This window comes from Elephas maximus, chromosome 4 (genome assembly GCF_024166365.1).
Source record: "Elephas maximus indicus isolate mEleMax1 chromosome 4, mEleMax1 primary haplotype, whole genome shotgun sequence".
Taxonomy (NCBI): Eukaryota; Metazoa; Chordata; class Mammalia; order Proboscidea; family Elephantidae; genus Elephas; species Elephas maximus.
The window spans coordinates 7,663,400-7,679,745 of NC_064822.1; positions in this window are offsets into that span (position 1 = coordinate 7,663,400).

A 16,346-nucleotide genomic window follows, 5' to 3' on the forward strand; every position below is an offset into this window, starting at 1 on the left:
AGAAGGAACGTATTAGCCCAAGAGACAAAAAGGGCAACATAAACTAGAGACTCCATCAGCCTGAGGCCAGAAGAACTAGATGGTGCCTAGCTACCACCAATGACAGGGAACACTATAGTCTCTGACGGAGCAGGAGAAGAGTGGGGTGCAGAATTTAAATTCTAGTAAGAAGACCAGGATGAGACTGGAGGAACCCCAGAAGACATCTGTTAACCCAGAACCAAAGCCATTCCCGAAGCCAACTCTCCAGACAAAGATTAGACTGGACTATAAGACACAAAATGATACTGGTGAAGAGTGTAAAGTGGATACAGGAGACTAAATGGGCAGCTCCTGTGCAGAGGCAAGATGAGAAGGCAGAGATGAGAAGCTGGTTGAATGAGCACAGAAAATCCAGGGTGGAAAGGGGGTGTGTGCTGTTACATTATAGGGACAGCAACTAGTGTTGCATAACAATACATGTATAAACTTTTGTATGAGAAACTAACTTGAACTGTAAACTTTCACCTAAATCACACACACACACAAAATCCTTGTCTGATCATTAAACATTGGATTCATCTTGGTGCTTATTAGTTGTTTGTCTTTTCTCCTTCAAATTGTGATTTTCTTGGCGTACAGGTAATTTTTTATTATATCCCGGACATCTGGGCTTTTATGTTAGGAGACTCTAGGCCCTATTTAAACCTTTTATTATACCAGGCAGTCACCCTGTTTAGGTTTAGTATACAGTTCCTGGCCTACTTTCATAAGCTGCGGTTCCAATGACAATTTAATTTTCAGAGCATTTGGGCTGTGTGATGGTTAAGGTTGCGTGTCAACTTGGCTGAGCCATGATTCTCAATGGTTTGGCAGTTATGATGTGGTTTGGCAGCTATGTGATGATATAATCGCCTCCATAATATGATCTGATATAATGTAATCATCTCCATGATGAGATCAGCTATGAGCAGCCGAGCAGTTGAAAGGGATTCTCCTTGGGTGTGTGGCCTGCATCCAAAATATGTGGACTTTCTGGCAAAGCTTGCTGGCTTTTCCTTGCTCTGGATCCTGCAGCTGGCTCTTCATCTGACCTCCGATTCTTGAGACTTGAGCTAGAAGCGTAACTGCTAATCTTGGTGTTCATCAGCCTCCACAGCCTGTGAGCCAGAGGCCTGCTTTTCGACCTGCCAATCTTGGGTTCTCCAGGCCCTGCAGCTACGTGAGTCAGGAGAAGCCTCCATTCTAAGCCATGCCCTTGGGACTTTCCAGCCTCTACAGCATCATGAGCCATTTCCTTCATATAACTAAATAAATAAATGTGTGTGTGCGTGTGTGTATAACAGAATGGAACACTGCCTGGTCCTAGCCCATCCTCACAATCATTACCATGCCTGAGCCCATTATTGCAGCCACTGTGTCAGTTCATCTGGTTGAGGCTTTCTTCTTTTTCTCTGACCCTCCACTTTAATGGATGTTTGCAGCTGTTCTCATTTTGAGTCATGCCGCATCAGCGGATGAAGGTGCCAAAACTTGACCCTACCCACATCATTAAGGTTGACTCTATTTTGAGGAGGCAGGTCTTCACCAGTCGTGTTTTGACTGATTTCCAACCTGGGGGGCTTATCTTCCGGCGCTATGTCAGACAGTGCTCCACTGCTGGTAATAAAGTTTCGTTTCGGAAGCAGATCACCAGCTCCTTTTTCTGGTCTGTCTTAGTCTGGAAGCTCAGCTGAAACCTGTCCGCCATGGGTGACCCTGCTGGTATTTGAATACCGGTGGCATAACTACCAGCATCACAGTAACACACAAACCCCCACAGTATGACAAACTGACAGACACATGGGTGATATATATATGTACAGATTTTTTTTCCAATTCAGTAGTTTTGCTTCTCTAGAGAGCCCAGCCTAAGACAAGGAGCTATTTTGCCTATTTGTTTTATCTGGTGTCACTGAGGCTCCCATTAGTCCCTGCTGGTGCTGCCTGAATAGACAGAGAGCTTCCTCAAGCCAGGCTGTCTCTTGTCTCTAAGCAGAGAAAAGGAATTCCCTGGCCCATAGGGACAAAGAGGCTTCCTGGGCCAGGTCCTTACCATGGTGGGATTTCCCGGCCAGTACTGGCTGGCCAACAGGCGTCTCTGAGTGAAGGATGAAAGTCTCAGTCCTGGCAGAGAATAATAGCACTCCCTGAGCTTCGTTTCTGGCAGAGAATGATAGCACTTCCCAAGCCTCAGTCCTGGAAGAGAATGGTAGCACTTTAAGGGTTCTCTTTCCAGTAGCACCCGACGCCCAGTGTTTTCATATGGGGAAGAAGTGTCTCAGACCCACTGGGGGAAGGAGAGCACTTCCCCTGGCCCTTTATTGTTAGTAGGGTTCTCAGTCAGTCCACCTTGCTGATACTGCTGCACTTGCCTGTTGTTAGTGAGACTCTCATGAGCTTCAGGGGAGAAATGAACCTACCTCAGTCACCATCCTTTGATAGGTTGAGGGCCATAAAATGCTGGACCTTGGTTGCCTCCTTTTGTTGGGTGGGAAACCCAAAAGACACTCTGCTGCTGTTGTTTCTTCAGTCCTCAGGTCCCTAATGAGTTTGTCTTCCTCTTTCAACCTTTTGGACTCTGCCTTTGGTTGCCTCTTACAGTATTTCTAGCGTTTACAGTTGTACTCAGCACAGAGAAACATGTCTATCATACTGCCTGGACTGGAAGCCCCTGCATTGAGGTTGTTGGTGGTGGTTTTTGTTTTTTTATGAATCCATTTACTTTCTGTATTTTGTTATTAGCTGTAACTGTTTGTTACAGTGTTGTAATAACTGCTTTAAAGTTTATACTATACAGCTTTAATTTATCAGAATTTACCTTCAGGTGATATTACACCACTTGACATGTATAAAAACCTTACAAATAGATAACTCCATTTCCCCCTCCCAGCCTGGGTATCTTTGCTGTCATACATTTTACTTCTGCCTATGATATATACTCCACAATACACTGTCATTACCTTAAGCAATTGATTATAATTTCAAGAGGTTTAAATAATATAAAAAGCAATCTTCGTATTTACTCATGTAGCTACCATTTTCTGGGCTCCTTATTCCTTTGTGTAGATACGGATTTGCATCTGAAATCATTTTCTGCTTCAAGGACTTCCTTTACATTTCTTGTAGCGAAGGTGTGTTGCTAATATATCTTTTTTAGCTTTTGTCTGTCTGAAAAAAGAATATTTACTGCACCTTTATGTTTGAGAGATCTCACTCTTGCTGGTGAAGAATCTGTTGCTCTCTGCCCTGCCAACTCTAGACTCCTGGATGTGTCCGTTTGCTCCCACCTCCCTTCCCCTTAACTCAGAAAGACCACTAGGCTCCACGTGGCTCCTCCTTCCTTGCATCACGGCCTGGAAACTTCCTCCAGACCGTAAACTATAGCAATCGTAGGATTCACCTTGTTTTTTTCCTGTGACTCATTTATCTCTATCCTTCATTGTCTGATGGCCTGATGTCCAATATCTTGAGAACTTTGTGTCATATATTTCTTCTAGTCTGCTGGTTGTTTCAGGGGGAAGAGTAACTCTGCTTCCTGTTGCTTCATCTTGGCTAGAAGTTTTATTCCTATATTCTTTATTTAAAACTGTGACCTGGAAGAAACAAGAGTAAATGTGGGAATACCAGCTAGGAGGCTATGTCCAGGAAAGACTAGGGTGGTGAGAGTAGAGATGGAAAGAGGTGGACAGATACGGAAGATATTTAGGAGGTAGAGTCAACAGTATTTGGTGACTGATGGACTCTGCAGGAGGGGGCAGAGGAGGGAGAACTAAGTGTTAACACGTGCAACTGGATGCATGGTGATGTCATTCACTGATGTGAGGAACTGGAGAAGGAGCTGGTTTGGGGTAAGACAAGTTCAATTTGAGATTTCTTCAACCTGATTTTGATGCACAGGGTGTTTATGGAATGAGTATTCATTCAAAGGTAAGACTAGGAAAAGAGAGAGTTTAAGATATGCTATTGCTGTGTGCCGTTGGGTTGATTCTGACACCTAGAGACCCTATAGGTTATAAAGAATAGAAACAGAATAAGAATACAATTGCGATCATGCCTCTGTGTGGGGTGTCGTGGGTCATCACTATGCTCATTTGTAAGCGGTGTTTATTCGGTCCTGAGACGCACGGCAGTCCCACGGACCTCTTCTAAGCATGTTTAACGTGTCATTTAAAAATAAAGATGGCTTGCATTTCTGGTTTTAGATTAGAAGTGTTCGTTTTTGTTTGGTGTGGTTTTGTTTTAATGTAGTAGATATTTGATAATTGATTCCCTGTAATTATTTTCACGTATTTGAAAATTCTTGATTTGTACCATCAGGCTTTTCTATTACAAGCTGTTGTATCCTATCATGAAAATCATGACCCAAAATGTAGTTTGCAGGATGACACCCAGATAAGTCAAAACAGTGAGCCAGACTGACAAAGCAAGGTACCAGCACTGACCTCAGCATGCAGAAAAACGCTGGGCTTGGTAGTGATACAACCAAAGAGGTAAGGAGAACCTCACGGTATAAACTGGACGCTTTCCAATGTGTAAAAAATAATTGCAGGGAATTCAGTATCAAATGTCTACTCCATCACTACTACTAATAAAACTTCAACATTCTAAATTCTAAAATCGGAAGTTGAAGCCACTTTCCTTTTTTATTGACATTTTAAAAGCAGAGAGAATTGTTTCAGGCTGAGTCTAAACGATCTGATTATGAGCCAACATCAGAAGTGTAGACAGTTTTCCACAGCGATCACAAACACCTGCTGAACTCACCATCATGTTTAATATTGTGATGAATTTTGAGGTATAAGATCACAGCTTAAATACTTGTCTAACAAAACAGCATAAGGCTTGAGACACTGACCTTTATTGTCTAAAACACGCAGAACACGTTCTCTCCTGTCAATGAGCGTAGCTGTCAGATGTTCTGTGTAGAGCCACTAAGTACCCCCAATGTTGCAAGCTGAGCCGTGGATATTAAGCGAACATTTAATCAGCTTGCGAAGGTGAGATGTAGCATTACACTGACTAATTTCAGTAGTAACTCTAATGGGCTCTTAATTATATTGAATGTGTGGTAGATTCATTTTGTTGCTGATTGCAAGACATAGTGGCAAATATTGAACAGATTTATCTCTTTTTATAGACAGTGCACATTTAGAAAAAAAAAAAAATTTCCAAACCACGCTATTGAGAGTGTAAATTGGGGAGCCATCTTTGGAGGGCAATCTGGCGGTACCTATTAAAATTGTAAATACGCTTTTAAACCCTTTGACCTGCACAATATGAGTCTAATACTTTATCCTACAGATAGTTTCACATATGTGCACAAAGATATATGCAAGGAGATAGTCATTGCAAAATGGATGATAGCACCAAAATATTGGAAGCTACCTAACTGTTCACAACAGGGAGTTAGTTGAATAAATTATGGTATGGTTACGCAATGGACTAAAATGCAGCTATAAAAATAATGAGATAGTACTTCTATATGTACTGATTTGGAACAATTTCTAAGATATATAGATACGTGAAGAAAACAAAATACAGAAAAGTGTGCAATATGTAACTGTTTCTGTGAAAAGGAAGGAGTGAGTATACTATAAATACTATGCATATACAAGTGGATGTTTATCTCCGAAAGGCTACATAAGAAAAGAGTGATTATGGTCAGCTTGAAACAGAGAACTGGGGAATGGAGAACCAAGGGGCCAGAGAGTAACGAAAGGTTTACTTTTCACTGTATACCCTGTGTATGCTTTGAATATTTTACTATGTAAGACCTATTACCTTTTCAAAAATTAAAAACCCATCAAATATTTAAAATTATATCAAACTCCCTCATACATTTTCACATGTTCTCGAGAAAAAAGGCTTGACTGGAAGATGGAGTAGGGATACTTAATGATGTATCAAACCATTTTAAAATTGCATATTTAAAGGAAATTAGAAGGTTCTGATAAAACTAATGATCATAAAAGGAAGTCAGAAATACAGAAACAAAGGAGTTAGTACGCTTGCTTTGCTTGGCACGATAGCTTCAAATTCTGAGAGAAAAAATAATGACAGCTTTCCTGAACAGAAGAGAAGTCTGAAACGTCACTTAGTTCCTATCGGCCCCTCCTCCTTCTCTCTGGTAGCTCAGACCCTGTGGTTACCCAACACTTATTACGCTTTTATAAATAAACAGGTTGGCATGGGTAACAGGAGAAGAAGAATCTAGAAAATGGGAAAAGACACCATTAAAAATGAAATTGTACATGAACGAGAGAGCATGTTTACTGGGATTTATATCTGAAAGCAGGTCATCTGGGAGGTAATTGCTCTAGTTTCTTTTAACAGCTTAACATCCCGGAATAAAAATATTTTATTTGTCAAATGTCTGTGTAATAAGCTGTAAGTGTCTGTCAAGAATGCCCTTAATTGTGCATTATTTGTGAGAATGTAAATAGGTACAAAAAATAGAATTGGTCATGGGCATAGTCACCACCTGTGCAACCCCCGGTGTTTGTCACCCAGAAAAAGAGCATGTGCACAGGGAGCACCCCCTTATAAATTTTGTTTGAAGGTGATAATGTAAACTGGTCGCTATGTTTTTGCACTTATAAACAACAGAGATTTTGTTAACATTTTACTTCCTATTCTAACAAAGGTACTTTCAATAATCCTGGTTCAAGACCTTAATGCATCAAGAACGGATTTCCTAAGATCTAAAGGACAGGCGCGTGGGTTCCCTTTTTGGCCAGTTGAACAAGTATAAGCTGATGGACTGACAGGTCCTAATGTAGACAGTAACCCTAAGAAGCAAAACCACCAGGTTGAGGACATACTTCCAGCCACAAATTGGGCTGCTCATGAGTCATCTGAGAGAGAAATCGCTTCGTAGCAACGTCAATTGCTAACGATTGCCTTCATCAAAGTTAAACCGTATTCCACAAGTTGCTGGATGTTTTCTTGGGCAGATTGCACTCTGGGAGAACGTCACTGACTCTAAATACAACTTCAGATAAGATTAAAAGCATATGTTCCCCAACATTCACAGGTGGCCACATTTTCAAGACCCGAACTGATGCCAAAGAGAGGCAGCAATATCTGTGGAAGAGACACAGGAGAGAAGAAAAGGAAAACCAAAAGAATAGTGAAAAAAAAGAGGGTGACAACAGACTACGTTCCCTCTGCAGGAACAAGCGCCTTTCCTTCCTGCCTGCCTCGCTCCTGCAACCAGAACAGCTCCGCCACAGAGCACAGATCTCAACTCACACCTTTATTTACTCATAAACAACCTTTGATCACTTTCCCATCCACGTGTATATGTCTTGGTCATTCTACACTGTCGACAATTTCTCTCCCCCACTTTATATCATTTTTTGATGCCTCCATACACAAAGGGCTGTAAGATGAAAGCAGAGTAAGCCATGGTTCATCATCAAGCTCATAGTTGAGTACATATTTTGTAGCTCTTGACACTGATGCTCAAGCCCAACAAAGTAGACCAGACTTCCACATAAAACTCCTACCTGCGCTACTAACTAGCAATTAGACTAACTGCCAAACTGGGGTATCGCCTCCTACTTCAAGTATTTTTATTTTCATTTACAAAATTTTTTGCAACTCCAGACACTGGTACCTGGAATTTGTATTCCTTCCTGTGATTCAACTCCCCAGTTGCCATCAACTTGTCTCTGACTCATGGTGACCCCGTGTGTGACAGGGTAGAACTGTGCTCCACAGGGTTTTCAGTGGCTGATTTTCTGGAAGTAGCTCCCCAGGCCTTTCTTCTGATGTACCACTGGGTGAACTTGAACTTTCAATCTTTTAGTTAGCAGCCAAGAATGTTAACCATTTGCACCACTCAGAGGCTCCATGATTCAGCTAGGAAATGTCTTATCTGTGATGTGGGGAGTTAGAAATTACCTTTCAAAAAATCCTAAGCCCTACAGTTGTATAAAGCTATGACTCTGAACATCCCATAATCAAAAATCATAATAGACTCTTAGTAAATTAACATTCATTGATTCTGCACATACTTATTGAATGTCTACTATATATATGCCAGATTCTATGCACAGCCTTAAGGATAAACATAAGAATAAGACATAGATCCTGCATTAAATTTACAAAGAACATTGGACATGATAGGAGTGTTGGGTGGGAATGAGGGGTGGAGGGAAGCAGGTCGCATAAATAAACAATTGATAAAATAAGGATGACCATTGCTATGGTAGAAATATGTCCTCAATGGTGAAGGAGGACAAAGGAAGGAAACTTAAGACAGGGTCAGAGATTTCTGGGAGAAGGTAGATCTTGAATAAAAACCATGGGGGACTTATGAGAGTCTTCATCATAAAGGAAAGCATAGAGCCTTCAGAACATTCGAGAAGTCATTTTTTCACTGCTCTGTCCCAGTTCTAACCCAAGGCCTGGTACATCAAATGTCATCAGGAGATATTTGTTGAATGAATAAACATATGATGAATGAATGTATATCTGCACCAGGCAGTAGGGATGAAAAGGGGAATGTCAAATAAAGAGGTTTTAATAGTGGAAAGGCCATAGAGACTTCGGTGGCTCTTGGAAACGGATTTATAGCTTATTCTGTAGGCAATAAGAAGCTATGAAGGACTATCAGCAGAGACTGACATAGAAATATTTGTGATCATTTTTCCCAAGTGTTAAATGTTATACGTGTCTGTTCATGTTCCTGCATCAGTTCTCAAGAATGTACGTGAACACCTTGATGTATCCTTTGAGCACTACTGTGTTGGCACATTCTTCTTTGATGGAACTTTTACAAGCAGAAGTTCGAAGAATGAGGATCCTATCTTATGGCTTGGTACTGAGTGTGTAATTACACTCTTGACATAATCCTAACATCTTTGCAGAGGAGCATGTTGGGTCTGAGATTTTATCTTGTTGCTATTATTAGTTGATTCATGGTGACCCCATGTGTTATAGAATACAACAGCTCCATAAGATTTCTATAATCTTAATGGAAGAAGGTCACCAGGTCTGTCTTCCATGGTACCACTATATGGTTTTGAACCATCAACCTTTAGGTTAGTAGTCAAGTGCAAACAATTTGAGTCACGTAGTGTCTTAGGCTGGGTTCTATAGAGAAGCAAACGCAGTCAACCATATAGATTGATAGAGAGAGAAAGATTTATATCAAGGAGATAGCTCAAGCAGTTGTAGAGGCTGGCAAGTTTGAAGTCCATGGGTCTGGTGTCAGGCTGGAGGCTTCTCCTGACTCATATAGCTGTAGGGGTTGACAAACCCAAGGTGCAGACCACTGGTGCACAGGCTGCGGAAGCTAACTAATCCCAAGATCGGCAGGTAAACTGCTAGCTCAAGTCCCAAGAACTGGAGGTCAGGTGATGACAAGCCACATGCAGGATTCAGAACAAAAGCCCTGCTGGAACATTCATTTATATACTGGAGTCAGGCCATAACCCCAAGGAAACTCCCTTTCAACTGATTGTCTTCTCATAGCAGATCTCATCATGGAGTTGATTACATAGCTGTCAAACTATACCATAACTGTCAAACTATATCGTAACTGCCAAACCAATAAGAATCCTGACCCAGGCAAGTTGGGACACAACCTTAACCATCACAGTCCACCCTTGTCAACTTGGCACCTGCACACATCTCCTTAATCCATACGTAATCTCTAAATGAAGATAATTATAAAGCCATACTTGTAACATAACTAACACACGTACAACTGAAAAGGCGCTAGCCCTGTTTAAGTCTTTTAATTTATGAGTGAAGAAAATAAAGATGTTTGATGCACACATACAAAGAAGAAATGCTCATAACAATTACAGTCCTCATTTCTGCAACTGGTCACATGGTCATAGCTGGTATTTAGAATTACCTTCTTCCACCACCCACTCCGAAATCCCAGTACCCTCAGCAAGCACCTCAACAAGTCATGGTTCTTTGCCAGGTAGGTTGACTCAAACCTTCTTTCCTGAAGGGTAGTGGCCATTAGTTGTCGTGTCAGAATTGAGTTGCTGTAGTTTTCCATTGACTTTAATCACAGAGCAGAGTAGTACCAAGAGACGTCATAAGGGATCTTCTGTATTCCAGACATTCTCTTCTTTACCTCCATTATGTAATACCAACCCGATTTCCTCTAGGTAATCAGAACCAATCACACTAGCCAAATGGTACCTCCCTTCTTTGCCCGTTGATTCAGAGGCATGAAGAGCCCAAAGTAGCCTGGTGGCATTCTTAACATCCAGTACAACAAAATCACTGATGTGTCTCCAGGTGGAAGCATTCCTGCCTTTGGAACTAAGACCTCTAGGCCTGCAAAGCATAAGGTCACAGGAAAGCAAAAATTTTGAGAATGGGTCACTAGAGGTAATAGTGAGAGGTGCCACTCCCATTTCCACCCCTTGATTCCTGGACCCATGAATTCTAGCTATGGAATAAACAGCACCATATATGGGGAACTGTTTTAGAACATATACAGCCTTCTGGAGAACATTACTCCAACTCTAAAAGGTATTGACACATAGCTGGCCACAACTGTGTCTTTAGAAAGCCATTCCATTTTTCTATGTAGCCAGCTGCTTCAGGATGATGGGGAACATGGTAAGACCAGTGAATTCCACGAGCATGGGCATTTGCTGTGAAGTGAGTCCCTTGATCCAAGGCAATGTTGTGTGGAATGCCATGATGGTAGGTAAGGCATTCTGTGAGTCCATGGATGATAGTTTTGGCAGAAACATTGCATACAGGGAAGGAAAATTTATATCCAGAGTAAGTGTCTATCCCAATAAGAATAAAATGCTATCCTTTCCATGATGGGAGCAGTTCAAAGTAATCAATCTGTGACCAGGTTTCTAGCTAACCACCTTGAGGAATGGTGCCATATTGAGGATTCATTGTTGGTCTCTGCTGAAAGATTGGGCACTCAACAGTGGCTGCAGCCAAGTTGTACTTGGTGAGTGGAAGTCCATGTTGCTGAGCCCATAAATGACCTCCATCTTTGCCACTATGGTCAGTTTGTTCATGAGGCCATTGGGCAATGACAGAATGGCTGAGGAAAGAGGATGGCTAGTTTCCACAGAACACGTTATCTTAAACACTTGATTTTTAAAATCTTCCACTACAAAGGTCACCCTTTGGTGAGCATTCACATGAGACACAAATATTGTCACTTCTTTGGCCCATTCAGAGAGTTCTATCCACATACTTCTTCCCCATACATCCTCATCTACAATTTTCCAACCATGTTCATTCCAAGTCCCTGACCATCCAGCCAAACCATAGGCCATAGCCCATGAATCAGTATACAGTCACACATCTGGCCATTTCTCCTCCCAAGCAAAGTGAACAACCAGGTGGATTGCTCAAAGTTCTGCCCACTGGGAGGATTTATCTTCACCGCTGTCCTTCAGGGAAGTCCCAGAAAGGAGATCTCAAGCTGTCATTACTTTCAAGTGGTACCTGTATATCACACAGAGCCATCTGTAAACCAGGCACAGGTTTTCTCTTCCTCAGTCAACTGATTGTAAGGAGCTCCCCATGAGGCCATAGGTGCAGACTGAGAAAACCAAAAAACCAAACACGTTGCTGTTGATTCCCACTCATAGCAACCATACAGGACAGAGTAGAACTGCCCCATAGGATTTCCAAGGAGCAGCTGGTGAATTCAAACTGGAGACACCTTGGTTAGCAGCCAAGCTCTTAACCACTGTGCAGACTGGGAAAGGGCAAATAATATGACAGAAGTGGAGCCGATGGGCATTTGGGCCACTTCTTCATGCAACTTACTTGTGCTTTTAGGTCCTGCTCGGGCCCAGTCTCACATACTTCCGTTTAATGATGGAGTGCTGCTATGCATGACTGACTTTATGATTATGTAGGTCAGACGACACCCAGTTCATGATGGCAGCTCAGGCTGTATGGTGACATGGTGGCCCATGGTTAAGCATTCAGTCTCTACTAAGGCCCAGTAACAAGATGAAAGCTGTTTCTCAAAAGGAAATTAGTTATCTGCAAAGAATGGCCGGGCTTTGCTCCAAAATCCTAAGGGTCTGCACTGTAATTTACTAGTAGGGGCCTGCCAAAGACTCCAAAAAGCATCCCTATCAGCCATGAATATTTTAAGTAGCATTGGATCAGCTGGATCATATGACTTAAGTGGCGGAGTGGCTCACACAGCAACCCAAACCTGTTCCAGAGCCTTCTCTTTTTCTGGACCCAACTCAAAACTAACAGATTTTCAAGTCACTTGATAAGTAAGCCAGAGTAGCATACCAAAATGAAGGATATACTGCACACAAAATGCAAAGAAGCTCACCTTTTTAGCCATATAAGGGGCCAAATGCAACAACTTATCCTTTACTTTAGGAGGACCATCAAGAGATACCCTACCCCACAGGACCTATAGAAGTTTCAATGAGGTGGAAGGTTCCTGAATTTTTTCAGGTTAATTTCCCGGCCTGTAGCACACAAATGCCTTACCCATAAGTCTACAGTCATTGATATTTCTTCCTTGCTAGGTCCAATCAGCATAGTGTCATCAGTGTAATAGACCAGTGTGATGTCTTGTGGAAGGAAAAGGCAATCAAGGTTCCTGCAGATTCGATTATGATATAGGGCTGGTGAGTTGGTACAGCTCTGAGGTAGGACAGTGAAGATGTATTGCTGGCCTTGCCCTCTGAAGGCAAATCACTTCTGGTGGTCTTTTGAATCACGTATTGAGAAAAAGCCACTAGCCAAATCAATAACTGCATACCAGCTACCAGGAGATATATTAATTTGCTCAAGCAATGAAACCATATCTTGAACAGCAGATGCAATTGGAGTCACCACCTGGTTTACGACAAGTCACTGTCATTCTCCAAGATCCATCTGTTTTTTCCAAGGGCCAAACATGCAAGTTGAATGGGGATGTGATGGGAATTATCACCCCTGAATCCTTCAAGGCCTTGATGGTGGCAGTAATCTCTGCAGTGTCTCCAGGAGTGCAGTATTGCTTTTGGCTTACTATTTTTCTAGGTAGGGGCAGTTCTAACATTTAGCAGACTTTCCATCTACTTCATTCCCTGACTAAGTAGCCAATGAATAAGTCCATACGAGTCATACCATTCTGGTTACTGCTTTGACTCCACTGTCCATTATGGTAACCATGCCTACCTTATCTGTGTGGATTGAGTGCCACCCCTTGGTCCCTACCACCACAGGGTCCAGTCAAGCCCCTCGTAGTTAGGTGTCTTAATTCAGTTAGGGCAGCTTCCACTGTCAAATTTGAGTTATATAAAACAGCAATCATAGAAGTCTTCAAGGATGCTGGGGCTCCCGTCACAAATTTGTTCCTCACTGTTGTAGTAAAAGATTTGTCCTCTGGGCACTCCATGTGAGAATCTGTGGGTCTAATCTGATAAATCCCCTCTAACATGCCAAATTCCCTAAGCCTTTGGATACCTTCCTCTATGGCATACCAAGTCAGGTCTGGCACTTCAACTTGATTTAGTGTAGGCCACCGCATAATCCATGCTTCAGCAACCCAAACAAAATAAACTATTAGATCCTTTCCTAACCTCTCAAGCTGAAACACTGAATGAAGAATCTGTGCTTAGTGGGGCCATATCAATAAACTCAGGCTGATCCATCTTTATGTTCCTTATACTATTATCCCACACCCGTAATAGCCATTCCCACACATATTCCCTAGATTTCTGTTTGTACGTATTAGAAAACTTAAGCAGTTCTTTTGGAGTGTAGCATACCTCCTCCTGGGTCACACTTTGTGCTTCACCTTTTGAGGCTTACTGGGACTTAAGTCTAATTTAGGCCTAGAATCAAAAATGGGTGATGCAGGTGTGTTCTGAGAACGTTCAGCAACGTCTTATAGGCAGGCAATGCCTCAGACATTGACTCAGATGCCTCTCCAGAGGATGACTCAGACAAAGCCTCTTTAGGCACAGCTGAGTTAATCTTATCATATGGGGATGGAGGGACTAATGGTTTTATTGGGGAGGGTGGCTTAGCAGGCAAAGATGGTGTAATTTCCTCAGATTGGATTGAGAGAGCTGGTTCTGTTGGCAGTAGTGATTCAATGGAATTTAGGGGCTCAGTGTCCCTGCCTCCCTGATTATCTGCCCGTGTGTCTCCACCTCAAGTTTCAGTATTCCATTTCTTCTCAATCAATGCCCTCACTTTAACTTCAGACATCATTTGAAGGTGGGAATTCAGTTGGTGCTGCAAGTCAGCCACTCTTATGAGTCTGGTTTTGGTTTTCGACAATATCAGCTCTGTTACTACAACAAAAAAAGCTTTCTTTCAGGGTCAAGTGGCAACTTTGAGGTCATTTATGCAGCACCTGTGATGTGACTCTGAAGCCCTGAGCTCATCTCTTTCTTTCATCCCTTTGTGTACTGAAAGTAGGACCAACCACCAGCTTCCTTATACTTCTCATTCTGACAAAATTGTAGAAAAGAATAAAAAAAGCAATCACCCAGAGCCTCATCTCTCACCAATACTTGATCTAATGCTAACGATATTTTGTGTATTTCTATTGCCACCTCATGCCATGGATTAGCAGTGACCCCTTTGTTGCTGGAAGCAGAGTCATCCACATCTTTAAGACTAACCAGACTTGAGGAATAGTTTAGAAAATTCATCCTTACAATTTTGTTTCTCTAGAACCACTCCTGGTATCAAATGTCTTAGCCTGAGTTCTCTGGAGCAGCAAAACCAGCAAAGCATTTATCTATATAGAGATAGGTGATAGAAGATGACGATAGATAGATAGATACGCAGATAAATAAAAAGAAAGGGTTATTTATCTCAAGGAAATGGCTCATGCAGTTGTAGAGGCTGGCAAGTTCCAAGTCCGTAGGTCAGGAGTCAGGCTGGAGGCTTCTCCTGACTCACACAGCTACAGGGGCAGATGAACCCAAGATTAGCAGGTCATAGTTCAGGCCACCGGCGCATAGGATGCAGAGGCTGAGGAATTCCAATATCAACAGGTGAGCTGCTAGCTCAAGTCCCTAGAACTGGAGGTCAGGTGATGATAAGCTGGATGCAGGATCCAGAGCAAAAGCCTTTCTGGAACATCCATTTATATACTGGAGGCAGGCCATACCCCAAGGAAACTCCCTTTCAACTGACTGGTTGCTCATCATGTAGTTGATTACATAACTGCCAAATTACATCATAACTGCCAAACCACTGAAAATCATGGTCCAGCCAAGTTGACACACAACCTTAACCATCATACCTAGGGATATTGGATTTTACCCTACTTGCAAGGTCATATTAACCTATTCCTCTGTCATGGGTGTTGGCAGAAAATACAAGGTTGCTGGGTCAGAAACAAAGGACTTTATTAGTCAGAGTACAGCAAGCAGTATTAGCACCAGCCTATTTTTGTGGGTTCCCCTACCCACCTCCCAAGTCCTATGGGTACAACAGTATATGGACCCAGGTAGATACAGTACATGCAGTGTTTGTATCACAACTAAGGAACACTGAGCTTGGAGAATGAACTACTTTGAAACAGTAAGTAGGCCTGCTCTGTGTCTGAAGGAAACATTACCTTATGTCTAAATTTTGCCAGCTTCAAACACAACCCTGAGAACTGGGTAAATAGCCACCAGGGGCTTGCATTCTGGGTACACTCAGGAAGACCCGTAGGAGCACAAAAGATCCACGGACCAGAGACTTTTCCAACAGGAGGCATATATTTCATACCTGGGAGGAAAAGTGAACACTTGATTTAATTAGTACCAATATTTTGTGATTTTTTTTTAATGCTTTTCTGTAGGTTTCATCCCAGTATCTTCCTCTTTTCAATAACAGGCTAAATTAGAGAGCTGAGGGCTACAATTTTTGAGATAGCAGCATTGTCTGCTTCTGTATTTTGTATTCCTTGACTTAGTAACAGTAATGGTATTTTAACATATTATATTTATTGAGCACTTACTATTTCCAGCACTATGCTAAGTGTTTTATATGAATCAACTCATTGAATCTTCACAACCCTGTGAGGTAGGTACTATTATCATTCTCATCTGACAGATGAGGTAAGTGAGGCACAGAGAAATGAAGTACTTGTCAAAGGTCACTTACATGACAAAGCTTGGTTTTTAACATAGGTCTGACTGACTTCAGAGCCTACTCATTTTTAGGAAAATGTTCTAAAATACCAAATTATGATTTCAGAGATTTTAAACATATGTTATCACTATCTCAATTTAAACACATTTTATGCAGTAAATAACTTATCATTTTTGTATAACCAAGTTAGTCCTGGAGTTATTCAAGGGTTTGCTACACAGGGAATGCAAGTCAGTTCTCATGTTAGAGAGACC